Raw genomic sequence first — 19,258 nt, forward strand, 5'->3', positions numbered from 1 at the left:
AAGTTAAATAAAATCTCAATATGATTGAAAGAAAACTGTATTTTCACCTAGTATCCCTATTTCTTTTAAAAAACTGTATCTTCCAAGACATTAAAAAATCCAAATGTATTAAAAAATCCAAATGTGTTTTTTTCCTGCCCTGTTTATGGTTCATCTGAAAAATTGCTGTAGAGGATGCTGAGAAGGCACTGAGCCAAGAAAAGGTGCTTTCAGGGTAGCGTACAGAGAAAGTACTTGTTATTTGAAAGCCTTGAATTCTGTCTGCTTGATATCTGAAAATGCAGGTGGCCAAAGCTGAATGCTATTTAATGTGCTATAGCTGAGCACTAATGTACATTTATGTATTTTGAATTTATTTAGACATGGTTGGAAGAGAAATGTTTTTAGTGACTTCATATAGTTTATATGAGCTTGTCTTCTGCAGAATTTGCAGATTGTTCTTATCTAAAATTTGATCTGAGTTATATATTCCCAAGCTTTCTATGACACAGATATTCTAGAAGAAGACAAAATAAAAATTTAGCTACATTATTAACTTTTAGTATGAATGATCATATTTGTTCTGCACAGAGTGATAAAAATCATAGAATTAGTCCATGATAACACTGTGTCCTAACTTAATGCCTCAGATATGAATAACTGTTTCTTAATTAAGATCAGTTAATTAGAAGTAAGTAGTTTGTTTATTAAAAGGAATATGGGTTAAAATAGTGCCTTTGTTTAGATTTCTAATTTTCTCTAACAAAACTTTAATAATCAAAAAGCATTCACTGAATCTGGTGTTTCACTATGGAAACTAAGTCATAGTTCAGTAGGAATTGATCATGTGGTCCTTATAATAAGTAAATGCACTGATGTATTTTTTTTCTTGTTATTATTGAAATAATTACTGACATACTCCTAATTTTATTTTTAGGTTAAATAAGAAAGAGCAATTTAGAATTGGTGACATGTTTTGTCACTCTTCATAGCCAAAAGGTTTTTCTTTGATAAGAGCTTAGGAGTGTTTTATTATAGTAATCCACAAAAAATTTGTATTTCAAAGGGACTGCTGGTCCTAACATGAATAAGACTAAGCATGATGACCTATTTTAAAACAGCTCTTGCCTGCCATTGGAACTGCTGGATTTTCAGTAAAGCTGCCCAAAAGAAAGATGTTGGTTTGTGTTAAAAGAGGGAAATGGCCATTAAATATTTTCTATCTTGGACATAAATATATTTCTTTCATTATTTTGAAAGTTGCTAAATGGTGTAATGATGTGGAAGGAGGTTTATACCAGAACTCTACTGTGGCTTTCTATTGCTCAGTATGTTTGGATATCATAAGTATCTTTTTAGGGACTCTTTGAACATCTGCATAATAGTTTTTGTAATTACATCATTGAAATGTATTCTACCCTTAGTTTCAGTTGAAAAAGATTTTCTTCAAAAATTTTCTCAGTGTGTGAAACAAAGGAACTGAATGAACTGAATTGAACTGGTGCTCACCAACGCAGCTATTCTTTGTCTTTTAATGCATAATTAAGTTCATATTGCCATAATAAATGGAAACTTACATAAGAACTTATATGGAAGTATGTAACTCATTAGATTTATAACTAAAAATGGTATCACTTCTTTGGTGTGAAGGAAGTATTTGTACTGCATGTAAATGCATGTCCAGGTGTTGGGGTGAAGCTGCAGGGGTGACAGAAGACACCAGGACTTGCCCTCATATCAGAAAAACCTGGTTTCCACCATCTCCAAAATGGATCTGCCACTGGCCATATTGTCCATCAGTGGTGCTGCTGGGCCACTCTGTGGATAATGTGTAAGAGAAGATAAAAAATCCTGTGCAGCAGCTGTGAGAGAGAGGGAGTGAGAAAAATATGGGAGAAACATCCCTGAAGATGCCAAAATCAGTGAGGAAGGAGGGCAGGAGGTGGCTCCAGGCACCAGAGCAGAGATTGCCCTGCAGCCCATGGTGAAGAGCATGGTGAGGCAGCTGTGCCCCTGCAGCCTGTGGAGAGCCTCATGCCAGGGCAGGTGGATGCACCTTGTGTGAAGCTTGGAGCTCACAGAGAACCCACTCTGGAGCAGGCTCCTGGCAGATCCTGCAGCCCATGGAGACAGGAATCCATGCTGAAGTAGGTTTTGGACAAGGCTTCTGATTCTCCAGGGGCCCCATGGTGGAGCAGGAGGTTCCTGAAGGACTGCATCCTGTGGAAGGGACCTGAAGCAGTTCCTGAAGAACTGGAGGGTGTGGGAAGGACCATGCTGGAGCAGTGCAGCAAGGACTGTATCCTGTGGGAAAGACCCCACACTGGAGCAGGGAACAAGTGTGAGGAGAAAGGAGTCACAGAGATGAAGAGCTCTCAACTGACCACAATGTCCTTGCCCACTTGATCTGCACTGCTTCAAATGTGGAGGTAGAAGGTTCATAAGTGAAGCTGAGCCTGGAAAGAAGGAAGAGGCAGGGCAAAAAAAGAATTTTTAGATTTTTTTTTTCCCACTGTCCTGTCTTGTTATTAAGTGAAAATAATTCTAATTAATCTTCAAAAATTGGAGTCTGGTAACTGGTGAGTGATTTCTCTGTACTTATCTTGACCTATAAGCTTTTCCATCATATTCTCTGCCCTGTCCTGCTGAGGAAGGGGGATGAAAGAAATGGCTTGTTGGGTGTCTGGCAGCCAGCCAAGGTTTATCCACCACAATATTTGTTTAGAAAATATATTTGCAAAGGCTAACTTGAGCCTAGAGATACTACTCTTCTTGGGTCGCTGTGGAATCAATACAGTAAGAAAAAGAGAGGCTTCTCCAGAAGGCAAATCTGAGAGGCTAAATTCAGCTCCAGAGCCCCAGGCAGTTCCATGCTGTCAGTGCAGCACCCGCAGCTCCATTGCCAGCCCAGCTGCTCCTTCCTGCTTCCATGACACCATCATGGCCCTGGTGCAAGTGTCTGCTGAACTGTCTGGTGAAACTATTTCAGGAAGGTTAAGCTAATGAAAAAATATTTTCCCCCTTCATCACTTTGGCAGAACATCTTTTGAAGCTACAGAAAAGAACTCATCTGATTTACTGTACAGTCCTACGAAATGCTGAGCTAGCACAGCTGAGGGGCTGAGACATTAGCTACAGTATTCTTGGAGTCTCTGGGAGCAATGGAGTTATTCCACCATTACTTCCACACTCTGCAGACTGGTTATGCTGCAGTCATTGAGAAAACCAGCAGTCAAACATGTACAAACTAATTTCTGATTTTGAACTTGCTCTTTAAGGTCTGTGTATCAATGCCACCAAAATTAGTGTTCAGAGAATTTTCGGTGAGAAAAACAAAGAAAATGTTCATAAAATTTTTCTGCTGAATAACTGGAGTTGGAAAGCCCATTACTGTTGTTACTTTAGATAGAACTAGGTTTTCTGTCTCCGTATCAAACAGCAGGTTTTCTTCTTTAACACTTTTAAAGCTCTGATTTTCAGACATAAGTTAGTTCAGCTCATAGGATGAAGACAGAAAGGAGAGATGAAGTACCTCAGATGACTCTGGTTGAGTGAATGAGCTTTTTAAAGCTGTGTTGTTGCATTTTCAAATGTGATCTGGGACATAAATAATGAAAGGTGTGTAGCAGAGGCCCTAGTTGTAATTGCTGCACACACACACACACACACACACATTTGTATTTTCACAGGTGACTGGACGGTATTTTTGTTGTGTAAAATCATGGGAGAGCTGCTTCACCCCTAGTATTTCAGATTTTGTATGGGAAGATCTAATTGTTTAAACTGTGTGATGGCTTTGGCTCTAAGTTTGTTTGCATTTTACTAGAAGTATAGGGTACATCAATATTTTTAAAAAGAGGACACAAATAGTTTTGTTCTGATTTAATCTGTTACTGAAACATAATTTTAAATAGAGATATTGTAGATGACAAAAAATATGATTGGCATTCAATATGCTAGGGTCATGAATTCATTAGCTTATGAATATTTTTAAGATTATGTAGAGAAATACAAAGTGTGAACTTATCATTGCTACTGTCTATGCCAACACATAACAAAAAGATAGATTTTGCATCAAAGCATTTAATTTTTTTTATAATTGCAGTAAAAGTAATTGATTCTGCTAAGTTGCAGGCTTGCAGACTTGCTTGTGCATTTGATATGTAGCCTCATTGACTTAATTGAATTTTAAAAAAAAATGACTGAGAAATGTAGCAATTAAAAATATTGCCATGCTAGTAGCAATTTTCTGAATGCCTACCTAGCATTCTTATTTTTAAGCAATGCTATATTTAGAAGGACATTTCATTCTTTCAGAAGAGAAATGAATCTATCAGGACTAGGACTATTATGTAGGAATATTAAATATTCACATATTTTGTACTACTTGGTTGCTAATATTAGCCCAGTATTCATTAGGACCTACATTCTACTGTTGGTTTGAATTTTTTTCCTCTTGGGTTGCTGTAACTGTCATCTTTGATCTGCATTGTATTTAAAAATAAAACAGCTGCCCCCTTTCTTATGTCTCCCCTCTAGAATGCTGGTAAAAATTACTAAAAAAGCAGTATTTTAACATGTTAACATGTGTAATATCCCCAGATGACTGTGATGGTCCTCCTCTCATAATCAAAGCCCACTCTTCTGAAAAGATTTGCCGCCCCCAAATCTGAATACATTATACATTTAAAAAATGTCATGTTCATTCAGAAGCCAGTAGTTTTATTACTACTTTGTTTTGAACAATTTCCTATCAATGTCAAACACACATTTCTGGAGGATATAGCTAGCTTTTTGTTTTTTCACAGGTTAATATTTCAGTGGCTGGTTAAAAATTTCCAGTGCCTGACTGGATATGGTGACTACATTACTGGTTTGTAGTCCTGCTGCCTAGAATGCCTGTGTTAGTGCAGAATGAAATGTCAAAAGGTCTTTCCTCCTAATGCTATATGTAAAGAAGGAGCACTTATGTTAGATGCTTCTCTCTCTAGAAAACGAGGATAGAACTTCTACAGAGATCTACCTGAGATGATAATGGAATTATTCTGAAAAAAGAAAGATATTGTGAAAGACATGTTCATGTTTAACAAGAATTTTTTTCCACACACAAAATTATATATTTCTTCCAATGCTCCATATAGGTTTTAAATTAAGTAAATTCTAATTTAATATTTTTATTTTACTTTCATTTAAATTATATAAGATTTTCCAATTTTTGTCATTTTATATCCATTTTGTATATAAAAGTGTTCTGTGATATGACCATTTAAGTCTGTCAATTCTTTGTATTTTAAAACAGATTAATGTGAAGTTGCTCACTCCCCCAAGGATGAAGCTTCTAAAAAAATATTTGGGTTAGACCCTCTCACTGGCAAATAAAACACTTCATGGCTTTCTTGTTTTGCTTTCTTGAAAATTTTGTTTCCATAATGAAATAATAGAGCTGAATTTTGGCTTAACTTGAATTCTTTTATTCTGTTAAAAGTCTGCTAATGTCATTAGATCACTTCTGATTTAATCTTGTTGTGAAAGAAAAGAAATTACGTCCATCATTGCTCATCATTTATGTCAAAACCTATAAGGGCTGTGTGGGAGTGAGAGACTGCAGACAACCTTGCTCCAGCCCTGTAGGATTTAAGCCATGAATTTGTACTTCCTGAGCTGTCTTTGCTGCCTAAGGAAGAGTGAAGAGAACAGCAATCTGAAGTGAGGTGTAGTGCCTATCCTGGTGAAATCTTGAAACAAACAAAAACACAGTCTGTCACGCTGGAATTGTATTCTTTGGTTTTGTAAGGTTTTTTTGCCTTCTTACTTGATGAAAAGGACACTTATTTTCTTTTCATATTCACTGCATGGGCTTCCAAATTTCCTATTAGCAGTAAATTAACATTTACTGTTATCACTTCTTGAGCAGGAGGTGCATGTAGTGAAAACATGGATTGTAGATTGACTCTTAATATTTTGCTGATGTCATTATTTTTCTTACACAGTAAGGTGTTTTCTGGTAATTTCTGAAAAGATTGGTACTACTTTCCCTTCTAAGAGGTGGATAATCATCATAATATCTAGTGTTCCACCAAATGTAGATGAATAGATAAAATATGTAAAATAAATGCAGAAAAATGAGACACCTTGTCCAGAAATATCCTAGCAAGAGAGTAAAATGACAGTTATGCATTATAACTATTGAAATTAATCCTGCTATTCACTGTTACTGTAAAAGGTGAAGAAGTTAGCAAGCCTGGTAGTATCAGCACTTAATGGTTTTCACTGTTGGTTTTAAAGTATGCTTTTTTTTTTAAACTTAGTTACTTGATTAACCTCATATGTTTTTGACTACTCTGCTACCTCTAGATATTTTTGTGTAGCATCAATTTGTGCAATACACACAGTATAAAGGTTCACATCTTAATAAATTGAAATTAGTGTATGTTTCACAAACAAGATAAAGCTTTGGGTTAAAGTTCAAGAATAATTACATGTGTAGCAAGTATTGTGCTTACAGTAATAAAAAGTGAAGGAGTTGAAGGAAATTGCAAATTGATATTTTCACTTATGACATCAGCTTTTATGTAGATACAGCTTTAGGTTTTTGTTTGTTTACAGTAGATAAAGGGAGGACAGTAGGGCTTTCAGCGGTTCTTGTTCTCTTTCTTTACAGACAGTTAACTCACCTTTAAGAGCATGCACACTATTTGAGTTACATGAATCAGTTTTTATACAAATGTTTCTGGAAATAGAAAATATTTGAAGAATATTTTCGATTTAAAGCTAAAAGAAAGCTATTTCAATAATAAAGTGCAAAGTAGAAGTTATGAATGCACTTAACCATTACTAAAAATCTGAAATATTCTCTGTATGTGTGTACATATAATTTTAATAAAAAAATGCAACTATTCTTGAAAAATAAAAAATAGCTACTCAATATCCTTTGGGGTCTCATTAAGAAAGTCTTTCTGATCCAAAGTTTTTTGCTGTGCTACAACATAAAACACCTTAACACTATTTTATCTCTAGTAGACAATATGTAAATATAGCTGTCATCTTGCCTAGAATGATCTTTGTCCCTACAGCTTTTTACTAGCTCTTTTTGGTGGAAAATCCCTGTATTTCAGTAGCTAAGAAATGGGTGCTAACAAAATTAACTCCTGTCCTGATAAATTCATCCAGTCTGGCCAAGTAAAAATCAAAGTAAAGAAATTCTAAAAGGGCATATTTAATTAATGTTAATTCTAAGAGCTGGCATCTCTTAGTTGAAGCTTTTTTTTTTGGTGCTATCAGCTGCACCATTTCCAACTGAAGAACTGTTTTTAATTTGCTTCTGACAGACAGCCGTGCCAGTCAAATGCGCAAGCCTGGTTCCTATCAGCTTCTGTGCATTTGCTTATTCACTTCCTTGCTTTGCTACAACCTACTTGGGCTTTCTCAATCTGTCAGATACACTTAAAGGAAGTTGTAGTCTACATTTCTACCCTGGTTTTGTTTCCCCATGTTTCTTTATTTTAATAATCTGTTTTATCCAGTTTTAATTAGAGGAGATTGATCTGCATTCTTTGAAGGAAGGATAGATTGAGTCAGGGTGCTTGTAAGAATGACGGCAAAATGCTGAATGAACAGTGAAATCACCCAACCCTATTTCTGCTTGTACTGAAGAGGAACAGAAAGCTTTTTTCAGGACTGCTACTTTCCATCTCCAGCAGCTGTGTGGGTGTTTCCTGGGCAGAGGTGGAGATGGAATTGACCTTAACATTTGTTAGCAAGTTTTGGAATTCTCTGCACTCTCACAAAGAAGGAAGTGATTAGAAACAAGAGCAAATCTGACTTAGATTATCCTTTTGCACTCCCAAAATACATTTTTGCTGCCTTGAACAAATGTTGCCCCTGAAGCAGCACAAGTAGGTTTTGTTCCTTTCTCTGGGCTTTTGGTAAAAATAGAGCAAAAGCACATCATCCACGAGACTCATATCTTAGTGTGCTCATCTTTGTCTCTTTCTGGTTCTTTTATTTTCTGTCCTTGAGGAAGGATGTTATTATTGCAAAAGTTTTCACTAAGAAGTCTAGTAGTTGAAAAGAAAGTTGCAAAACTTGTGTTTCAGATAGAATACTATTCTCTACTGAGTGTACTGAGAATCCAAGAGTTTCTCAGAACACATTTCCTAGTATCTGAAGCATGGGACATGTTTCTTGTTCCCTGGAATCCAATAAGCAACTCTGCTTTGAGGTATTACTCCATAATAGCACAAAATTAAAGTGTATACCAAGTTTCTCTAGGCTCTCTGTGTCTTGGTTTTCACAAAAAGGAAGCATCTTTGTGACAATTATAGTATACTATAAAAAATCACAGAGGTGAAGATGCACAACAAAAGATTTGTTTAGCTTTACCTTCAAACCCCTTCTGAGTTCCATTACCTGCAGGGTGCATGGCATTGTGGTATCTACTACCTAGGTAATATAGCAGCATCTATTGCAGCCAAACCTGTAGCTTGCCCGGCAGCCAGGTTTTTAAGTGTAGTGTGTGGTGATGTGGGTTCTCCCAAGTTATTCTTGCCTCATGTTGGACATGGAGGTTGCTGGATTTTTACAAGTTATGTTTTCTCATATTTTTTAGGCAAAGTTGAAATACTCTAATTGGAAAATGATTAAAGCATGAAAAAAGTGATGTCGTCCTCATTTGAAAACAGAAAGTTCAGCCTCCTGGATGCTTAAGATTTTAAAAACACTATTTTGCCATCAGTACAACTGTGCCACCAGGAGAAATGAGGAATCCAGTATAACCCCATGACAGTGCACTTGATAATCATTTCACTCTTAATAATTTAATCTGTCCATTGTAATGAAGCAATTAGCTTGCTCTGCCCCTAGCTGTAATCTAAGAGCAAATAATGACATTTATTCTTGTTTCAACAATTTTGCTGTTGAATACTATCAGGAGGAATTTGTTTGACCCGTCCTTTCAGGCCTTTCACATTGCAGGAAAAAAGGGTTTTTATATATCAGGAAATCTGTTGCAAGGACATTTGTGATAGATGAATTTATCTTGCTGTTACAAATTTCCTTGGTTCAGAAATAAAGGTAATATAACATTGGAGGAAATAAGATGGAAAAAAATAAAGAAAAAAAAAGACAAGGAAAGGAGAAACCACAGCTGCTATTATTTTCTCAAGTTTCATTTGAGGTGATCAAAGAAGTGATCTGTGACAAAGTATCACTCATTCCTGATCTCATCAGTGAGCCTTGGAAGCTTCCATGTAATTTTCAATTTCTTTTGGTCTAACACTCAATTTCAATATATATAATTTTTCTAAGTCTGTCTGGTTAAAATAGGAACAAAATTTCCTTGTATACTTTTAAAATGGGATAAACACAAGATTTTATTTGATGCTTAATATTTAAGGATAAAGTATGTGAGTATGTCTATTTTGACTTCACAAGAATTTGGTAGCATTTGTTTTCTTTCTTATATTATTTTTTTTCTTTCCCCTGCAGTACTTATTCCTTGTAAGAGCTTTTTATAATACAGGTAGGTTTTGTCTAGTGCAGGTGTTACTCCACTCCTACAATGACAAGGAATTCAGCATCAGATACGGCATTCAGGAGTGGGAAGAGAAGGAAGGCAGGAGGAAGAGTGTTTGGGTTTTGTTCAGTGCAACCACTGAAAGGCAGTTCCAGGTAAAAAGTGACATTAGGAAATCTAAGAGAGGAGAAAGCACCTTTCTTTTGTGTAGAGTTTTCAAGGTTTTGTTTATCTTCAAATTCTACCAACAGATTTTTCTACTGCAGTGTAGAAAAAGGTCGCACGTTCTTCTAAGCTCAATGAGATCTTTTCACATCCTCAGTAAGGTCTTGATGTACTTAAAGGCTTCATTAGACCTTCTCAACTTTTTGGGGAATTTGCATGTTCACTGAGGTAATGAAAGATTATTTTCCATTTCTGCCAGGACTTTTTTTGACAGAGCTTTTCATGTGATGCTAAAAGCCAGACAAGTTTTGATATCTGGATTCTGATGGAAGAAACCTGAATTTCTGCCAGGTCCTTTCCCCAGCTCTTTGGCAGCCTCACTGGCAGGCTGGTGGGAAGCCATATTCTGCAGCCTTTGACTCGTTCAGTCCCTGGTTCTTCAGCAACACAGACAGCTGGAGCTTCCAGGACCCTTAATTCTGGGCAGCATGTCAGGCAACTTTTTACAAAACCCAAACTCCTGTTTAAAGTGGGTCAAAAAAAAGTAATTACAGTTTGTGGAAAAATTCTAAATATGTGGTATTCATTCTTCAAGAAAACAGAATCACTGCTAGGTTTGAACCTTGTATATTCCTTTCCTTATGTGAATTTTGAATGCTCTCCTCTCTGGATTTTTTTGGTATCTCAGATGAATGCAACTCCTTTCTCTCACTTACCTTTCTTGTTTCTGTCAGTGACAGAACAATTTTTACGGTTAAAGAGTACTTTCACAAATGAAATATTGAAATGTTAAGAATGTATGATCTGACATGTTTTTCAGGTAAGACAAAAATTTCAGCTCAGTTAGTCTATACAGTGAGAGATAATAATTAAATTTGACTGCCTCTCTCCATACTGGGGACTGACGTCTCTGAAATAACCACTGATACTGCATAAACCAACTAAGTTTTCATCCTGAATAGACATAAAATGTTAAAATGGTTTTGTAGTATTATTATTTGATTAAAGTAAACCAATGCTTTGTTCTTATATTAATCTGGCAGCATAGTGGGCTAAGCCTCTACTATGAAAACTTTGGTATTATCTATACCACATAGTATTTAAACAAATGAAATGTACTTCTAATTATTGCTATCACTTAACAGTCTGATTTAGAACAATAAACTTCTTTAACTCCTCAGAAAACTAAATTAGTCCTATCCTTATAGAATAGTAGAGAACAATTTTAATTGCCTACCTTTCCTTATTTTTCCTTGTCTAATTTATATAATTAGAATTTGGGGGCAGCTCACAGGAGTTTTTATTATTTTAGATGTTCATGGATACTCTGGGTTATGCTAAAATTTGGTAACCCTTTAAGGTTTTTTTCAAAAACATAACTGTGATTGGTATTCCCCAAAGGATGTAATCTTAAATAAACCCCTACTTTCATTAATTTTTGGACAATCCAGAAGAGAGCTCATGCTGAAAATATGCAAAGAGGCAAGAATAAAAATTTATGAATGAAATAGGGGAATAGTAAACAGAACTAACACAAATTTCAATCTTATATTTATTTGAAGGCTGAATGCTTGTTAATCAGTTTCTTTAAATATAATTGAGGTAAACTACTAAGTCAGACACATGGTGGATTTTTTCTTTTTCCATTTATCATCAGTATTCAAAGACATTAAGACAAAAAGTTTGTAGTTTCACACTTTCACCTGTTTTTAGGGTGTTTTTTTTATTTCCTTTTTTTTTTTTTTTGTTCAGTTTTTTATTGTTTTGTTTATTCACTGTCACCACCAGAATTTGAAAAAATTTAAAACAGTTTTCTGAAAAAGGTTGGGGCCAGAGAATAACACCCTTCTGTTTCCTGGTTTATAACTTCCTCTACATCTGAATTTCATCTTGGGCATTCTCCCAGGACTACTTACTGGAGCAGTTCCACACACTCACAGCTGCCCTTTTAGTCAGGGGTCAATCTCTGAAAAAAGAATAGGTTGCTGCATAAGAAGAGGCAAAAGAATAAGAGAATAAGGGGAAGATCTTTGAGCTATTCACAAATAAACAGTTTGGAGAATAATGAAATTTCTTCTGCATTATCTTTGGAATTTTTTCCAAATGATGAAGAGCAAGTCTTCTAGAAAAATGCTTTGGAAGATGCTGAGGGTGTGGTCTTACACCTGTAGAATAAGACTAAATTGCAGTCTACTCTTTCCATTGAGGAAATTATCCCAGCATCCTAACAAACGGTAAGATTTTATTTTCATTTTTTCCCCTGAGTTTATTTAACATTCCAAGTGAGAAATCTTGAAGCTTGACTTGTGGGTGAAGCAAAATGCTCATCTACACTTGGAAGAATAACTAATAATTAATAACTAATTTCCTCTGTTTTTCACCATTCTTGCTTAAAGCCTGAGTGACTTTAGGCATATTTTTCCAGAATTGTGTTTATTCCTTGTTTCAGGTTACACATGCAAATCTGCATGAAAGGTTGGACTGCTGTGGTGCTGTTACTAGCCTGTTTCATACATACAGAAGTAATTTTATTGAGAAAAATGTGATTTTTTTCTGAAATCCTTGAAACTGAGGAGGAATTTTTTATTGTCTTGGACTTAATTTGGGTAGTTGTGATCAGTTTTGATGTTCTGAAAGTTTTTGTCATTAATCTCTTTACCTGATATCCATGGCAGACTGAAAATATAGAGAGAAATTTTGGATCAAATTGGACTTTTCACCTTTCAGCCTGGCATATAATTCACATCTGGAACTCCTTACTCATTCTAAATAGGAGTTGGATTTTCTGGGAAGGGTTATGTGTCCTGATGGTGTCTTCTGTGGTGGAAAGTCTGTCAAGAGGATTTTTAAGAGTACTCTGAAGTACAATGTAGTGATGGAACTGAAACAATGTTTTTTCTGTCCTTCATAATTTTTGATTATTTAAATTCCTCCTTTTTTTCAGTTTCTTTTATAAAATGGTATGCCAACCAAAAAGTCTGAAGGAGTAAATGTTAGAAGATTAGGCTGAACAAAGAGGCATTTGGAGAATTTTGAATAAGTAAAAAATGTGAAACTTCCTTGTGCCCTTTTTTTTGTTGCAATGAGGTGGGGGATTGTGTTGAGGTTGTGCCTCTTCTCCTGGGCAGCTGGGGATGGGACAAGGGAAAATGGCCTCAAGTTGCACTAGGGGAGGCTCAGTCTGGATGTTGTCATGATGTGGTTTAGTGGCTATGGTGGTATTCAGCCGAAGGTTGAACTTGGTGATCTTGGAGGTCTTTCACGATTTTAATAATTCTGTGATTCCACTGTTTTGGAATGGAGATTATTTTCCTCCAAATAAAGTTAAAAGGTAACAGAAGAGCAGTGGGAAATCTCTGGCTTTCGGCCAGAACCCTTTGCAGCGTCTAGACTCTGCCCATTTCCAGGAAAAAAATGAAGAAACTGAGGATATCCAATCATTATCAAATGTTAGCATCATAACATTTTTATAGGCTTATTTTTTGAGAACTTCAATTGAAATCAGGATTTCTGATGTCTTCTATTTCACCTATAGAACATTTAGAAAAGAGACCACCCCAAAGGTTATGATCATAACCACCTACAAGGAATGTTTTGTGCTGTGTTATGCTCAAATATTTTAAAGAAATTCTCAGAGCATAGACTTTTAGAGAGGTTGTTGGTTTTTGTTTGTTTTGTTTTGTTGTGTTTCAAAGTGGCATAGATCAGAAAGTCTGTTGGTAATATGGCCATGTAAAATCACCAAGCATGTTTTATAATTTTGATTTTTATTATTTGCTATAGCTATGCCTATATTTAGCCCATCTTCACCTGTTTGCTTTTTGTTACATTATTGATCCAAAGCCAGTCATGTTTGAATGCCTCTGTGGGTCTTTCCAAAATGCTGTTTTGCCTCTCCTGGGATCCCTATGGATCTAGCTTCACTTGTAAGTTCTAGCCTTGACAAATTGGGTGTCTCATTACAGAACCAGAAAAGCCTTTCTGTTTGCCAAATGCACAGTGAGGGAGTTGGGATTCTTTTCCTAGGCTTGTAATACCTGTAAAAATGTAGCTATTAATTTTTTCTCAATTGTTAAAATAATTGTAGGTTTTAAAATGTCAATTAATGAGGCTCATGTGTCTCAGGAACATTAGGAATTTCAGTTTCTAATTTTTATAAGTAATAATTTTCCAAGCTAAGGGTATAAGATGATAAAGCAGTCATATTTGCTAATATGCACTCCCAAGACAGCTATCACAGCTAGGAATTTGGTTTAATATTGCCAGGAGTGCAATATTATGAAAAGGGATATAGTACAATCAGAGATTGAAAAATATAAGGGCAAAGCTATAGGCCTTTGTTTTGAGGAACATGACACAAAAGAAATGTTATGACATCCCTCAAACTTTGCTGGCTATGCTGTGGTAAAGGCCATAGAAGAAGCTGGTGTGATTGAGATTCAAAAAATTAATGGAGCAAAATAGTCACAGATGTGTACATGCATGCTGAGAAAAAGTTTGCTAATTCTAGACCACTGTTTTTTTATTTCCTACAGTGCTTTACAAGATGGCACTACAACTGAAGGGGTTTCTAACCCAATTATGTTTGGTAATGCCTGTCAACAGATCTCCTTTCTGGGCATGAGTCATGTAGTTTGCAATATCATTTGGTATCAGGTCTGTAACAGTAGGCCCTGTTGTTCCCCTGGTTGGTGAGGAATAGAATTAAAAATAATGTTAAATTACTGAAGCTGGGAATATAGATATCTGTTTATGATTTTTGAAACACCTGGTGTATTTGTAATGGGATGTTATTTGGTGTGGAATGATATTTTATTCAAGAGAAATGTTGTAGAATATAGCAGATGTAAGTGAGAAATTGGGGTTTTGCAGAGGAATCACTTATGACATTATTTTGACTTGGGGCCAAAGGGGGTTTTCATTAATTCAGTAAGGGATACAGTGATGTGCACCAAGGTAAGCAACCTTCAACATGAGGGATGTCATGTGAGTGCATCCTTAGACTTTTCATATTTTCACCTGAATTAGTGGTGAAGCAGTAAGTAGAATTTGTCAACTTCCACAGGAATATGAGGTACTAAGTTAGCCATTCTCTTGAGAATAATGGATGGGCAATAGTATAATGAGGTTAATATAGATGTGATTTACGATGCAGATAAATATCTGAAGTCCTGTGCTAAGTAATCATTGATCATTCATTGATAAATATGCTGGGAAAGAAATGGTGCATGTGCTTTTCTCAGAGACTTCTGATGTACATTTTGTGAAGGTCGGAGATCTCAGGAGTTGAAATAGTAAGAGAAACCACAGTTTCCCTGATTTGTAATAACCTGATGTAGTAAGAACCTTACAGTGGAATTCAGGTACAAGTCTTCAAATACTAGAGGAGGTCTGTCTTTTCCCACTCTCTCCACAGAACAGGAATAAAAATATTTTTTCAATGTTTTTTAGTTTTTCTGTAAGAGTGGGAATGAAATATCATTTGGTCCATCTTGGCAGGTAATGAGGCTGATCTACACTGGTGTTACAGTTCATTGCAGAGTGGAGAATGATCTGGAATACCCTGTGGATTGTAAATATCTTTGAATTTTTGTAATAAATGCCTGTTTATCCTCACCTTCTCAATAACGCAAAAGACAGACAAAATAATTTTATTTGTGAATGACAGACTAAAAGATTAATATGTACAAAGACAGACTAAATGATTAAAATGTACAAACTACCAACCTGGTCCCTTGCACCCATATACAGGCTGATATCTTTGACAGGGACTAGGCATAAATACGTAAGAAAGAATATCTCACCAGGCAGCTTTATAGCTTTTTTTGCTCTATATGAAAACAAATCCACCTTCACCAAATTAATTGTGTTTAAATAGAATTTTCTACATGTCCCCTGAGCTGTTTGGTTTTACAGTTTGGATATTTTCAGTTTGTCTCAGCAGGATCTTGGGTTCTTAAAAGTACCACATATTCATCAAGTAATATAATAGTATATTGTCTTTCATAGTAAACTCCAAAGTAATTGCTTTTGCTTTTCTTGATTACTACTAGAAGCTGATTTTTTTTCCTGAAACGTAATTGCTAATTTATCAGAGAGCTTTACATCTGTTGCTAGGGTTATTTTTGTCGTGTGCATTACTTTTGATATACCCACGCTGACTGTTATCTAGCATTTAGTTATAAGAATACAGCGAGTCTGTACTGTTGGGGAATTCTTTCACCAAAGTTAATATTTTCATACTTGCCATGTGTTTGAATAACAATATTCAGGCTTTGAGAATTGCCCTTTTGAAATAAGAATGCACTAGGTATGGGGTTAAACACATATATTTAATTAAAAACTTTTTAATGCTCCCTATGAAGGTTTTCTCAGATTTTTCTTGTCCTAGGTACAGTCCAAATAAGGAATTCATGTAGTTTGATAATTTTATTGAATTGATAAGATCTGAAGTAGATTTGAATATAAATATTACTCTCTTGCATTCTAATGCTCCAATTACTGAACTTACAGTAGTTTCACGAATACAAGCCGCACGGATTATAAGCCGCACTTCTGGTGCCTCGACAATGTTGCTGTCTTTGTCAATAGATAAGCCGCACCCCGAATATTAGCCGCACTTTCGTTCGTCGCGAGAATCCGTGCGCAGCTTTCACAAATTGGCCAATTAGTAACAGGATCGCGGCATAGCGGGCTTTACTGGCTCGGGGCGGGGCCAGGAAGGCTCGGCCCGCTCATGGTTGCCGACGGGGCTGGGTAGCCCAGCTCAGCGCCACGGCTCGGCGGGGCTGGCTGGGTGGTGCTGCCGCTGCCGCCGGGCTCGCTGGCCCCCCTCTCCCGTCAGCACCGCCCCGCTGCCGCGTTCCCTAGCCCTGCCGGCGGCCTGCCGCCGCCGCCGCCCGGCTCGCTGGCCGCGCCGCGTTCCCTAGCCCTGCCGGCGGGCTGCCGCCGCCCGGATCGGCGGCCGCGCCGCGTTCCCTAGCCCTGCCGGCGGCCTGCCGCCGCCCGGCTCGCTGGCCGCGCCGCGTTCCCTAGCCCTGCCGGCGGGCTGCCGCCGCCCGGCTCGCCGGCTGCACCGCGTTCCCTAGCCCTGCCGGCGGCCTGCCGCCGCCGCCGCCCGGCTCGCTGGCCGCGCCGTGTTCCCTAGCCCTGCCGGCGGGCTGCCGCTGCCCGGCTTGGCGGCCGCGCCGCGCCGCGCCGCGTTCCCTAGCCCTGCCGGCGGCCTGCCGCCGCTGCTGCCCGGCTCGCTGGCCGCGCCGCGTTCCCTAGCCCTGCCGGCGGGCTGCCGCCGCCCGGCTCGGTGGCCGCGCCGCGTTCCCTAGCCCTGCCGGCGGGCTGCCGCCGCCCGGCTCGGCGGCCGCGCCACGTTCCCTAGCCCTGCCGGCGGCCTGCCGCCGCCGCCGCCCGGCTCGCTGGCCGCGCCGCGTTCCCTAGCCCTGCCGGCGGGCTGCCGCCGCCCGGCTCGCCGGCTGCACCGCGTTCCCTAGCCCTGCCGGCGGCCTGCCGCCGCCGCCGCCCGGCTCGCTGGCCGTGCCGTGTTCCCTAGCCCTGCCGGCAGGCTGCCGCCGCCCGGCTTGGCGGCCGCGCCGCGCCGCGTTCCCTAGCCCTGCCGGCGGCCTGCCGCCGCTGCTGCCCGGCTCGCTGGCCGCGCCGCGTTCCCTAGCCCTGCCGGCGGGCTGCCGCCGCCCGGCTCGGTGGCCGCGCCGCGTTCCCTAGCCCTGCCGGCGGGCTGCCGCCGCCCGGCTCGGCGGCCGCGCCACGTTCCCTAGCCCTGCCGGCGGCCTGCCGCCGCCGCCGCCCGGCTCGCTGGCCGCGCCGCGTTCCCTAGCCCTGCCGGCGGCCTGCCGCCGCCCAGCTCGCTGGCCGCGCCGCGTTCCCTAGCCCTGCCGGCGGGCTGCCGCCGCCCGGCTTGCCGGCCGCGCCGCGCCGCGTTCCCTAGCCCTGCCGGCGGGCCAGCCACTGCCGCCGCTGGCAGGCATGCTGGCCGCCTCACCGCTGCGTTCACGTACTCGCCCTGCCGGCGGGCCAGCCGCTGCCGCCGCTGCCAGGCTCGCCGGCCGCCCCCTCCCATCTGCACCGCCGCCGCGTTTCCTCGCCCTGGCCGGCACTGCAGGCCCCCGCACCGCCGGGCTCCCCCACGCTGCTGGCCCCGATTCTGCTGGGCTTCCCCCTGCTGCCAGGCAGCCCCACCCGTCGGCCTTCCTGCTTCTGCCATGCTCCCCTGCACTGCTAGCCCCAGTTCTCCCGGGCTCCCCCGCCCTGCTGGCCCGGGCTCTGCTGCCCCCCCTGCCCCGCCCTGCTGGCTCAGGCTCTGCTGCCCGCCCCCCACACTGCTGGCCCCGCCTCTGCCAGGCTTTCCCACCTCAGCCGGGGCCGGCCGGGCTCCAGCTTGGCTTGGGGCTGCCGCGGGCTCTCACTTCCGTGTTGGCAGCTTTTAGAATTTTGTTAATGTATTAGCCGCCCCGGAATATTAGCCGCACTTCCGGGTTTCCACCAAAATTTTGGTCAAATTGGTGCGGCTTGTATTCGTGATATTACTGTAAATCTTTTTGCACTTCAGAACGACATGACAGCATTTCCTTATTAGTGCTAGACAGTAGTACAGTAATTTCACGAATACAAGCCGCAGCAATTTGACAAAAATTTTGGTGGAAACCCGGAAGTGCGGCTAATATTCCGGGGCGGCTAATATATTAATAATTTTCTGACATTTACAACCCCAGACGTGCCAGCCAGAGTGCCGAGCCAAGCACCGGCCAGTAAAAGCCGGCATTTCGCAATTGTTACAGTGTTACCGTGTTGCCCTGACTCCCTGCAGGCAGCACGGGGGGCGGGGAGAGAGGCGGGAGAGCTCTCTTTCCTCCTCTGCTGCAGCCCAGGGGGGGGGGGGGGGGGGGGGCGCCGCCATTGCCGCGGCCCCGGGAGCCGACGGGGGGGGGGCGCCGCCATTGCCGCGGCCCGGGGAGCTGACGGGGGGGGGCGCCGCCATTGCCGCGGCTCCGGGAGCCGACGGGAGCCCTGCGCAGCCATTGCCGCGGCCCGGGGGGGGTGGGAAGTGCGTGCCGCCATTGCCGCGGCTCGGGGAGGACGCGGGGTGCTTTGTCCGCGCCCGCCGCCGGCGCCACGGGCGCGGGAAAGCTCCGTCCCCGCCCACCGCCGCTGCCGTAGGAGCGGGGGAAGCTCCGTCCCTGCCTGCCACCGCAGGGCAGCGCCGACCCGGGGTGACCGAGCCCAGTGGCAGCGGCGGCCGGCCCCGAGCGGCAGCACCGGGCTGGGCCACCTGGCCCCGTCAGTGGCCCCTAGCGGGCCGAGCCTGCACAGCCTTAGCTCAGCCAGTAAACCCCGCCCTCCCGCGGTTCTGTTACTATTTGCACGCGGGTCCTCGCTGGGAACGATAGAGCGGCTTATATTCGTGTGCGGCTTATCTATGGACAGAAACCGAAATATTTGCCAACACCCAGAGATGCGGCTTATACTCAGTGCGGCTTGTATTCGTGAATTTACTGTAGTTATATATGCAAATGTAAGGGAAATTCTAAAAAATGTGATCTAAACATAAACATGATTTTATGCAATAAAACTTACTCCTTTTTTTGTTTA

The 19,258-nt window shown here is 41.3% G+C and overlaps 1 protein-coding gene across 1 annotated transcript in view; it reads left to right on the forward strand.

The window, feature by feature from the left end:
* RIMS2 (regulating synaptic membrane exocytosis 2) overlaps positions 1-19,258 on the forward strand; it is a 387,858-nt gene that overhangs the window by 11,429 nt on the left and 357,171 nt on the right. The gene's annotated exons all lie outside the window — the stretch shown is intronic.

Source organism: Catharus ustulatus, chromosome 1 (assembly GCF_009819885.2).
Source record: "Catharus ustulatus isolate bCatUst1 chromosome 1, bCatUst1.pri.v2, whole genome shotgun sequence".
Taxonomy (NCBI): Eukaryota; Metazoa; Chordata; class Aves; order Passeriformes; family Turdidae; genus Catharus; species Catharus ustulatus.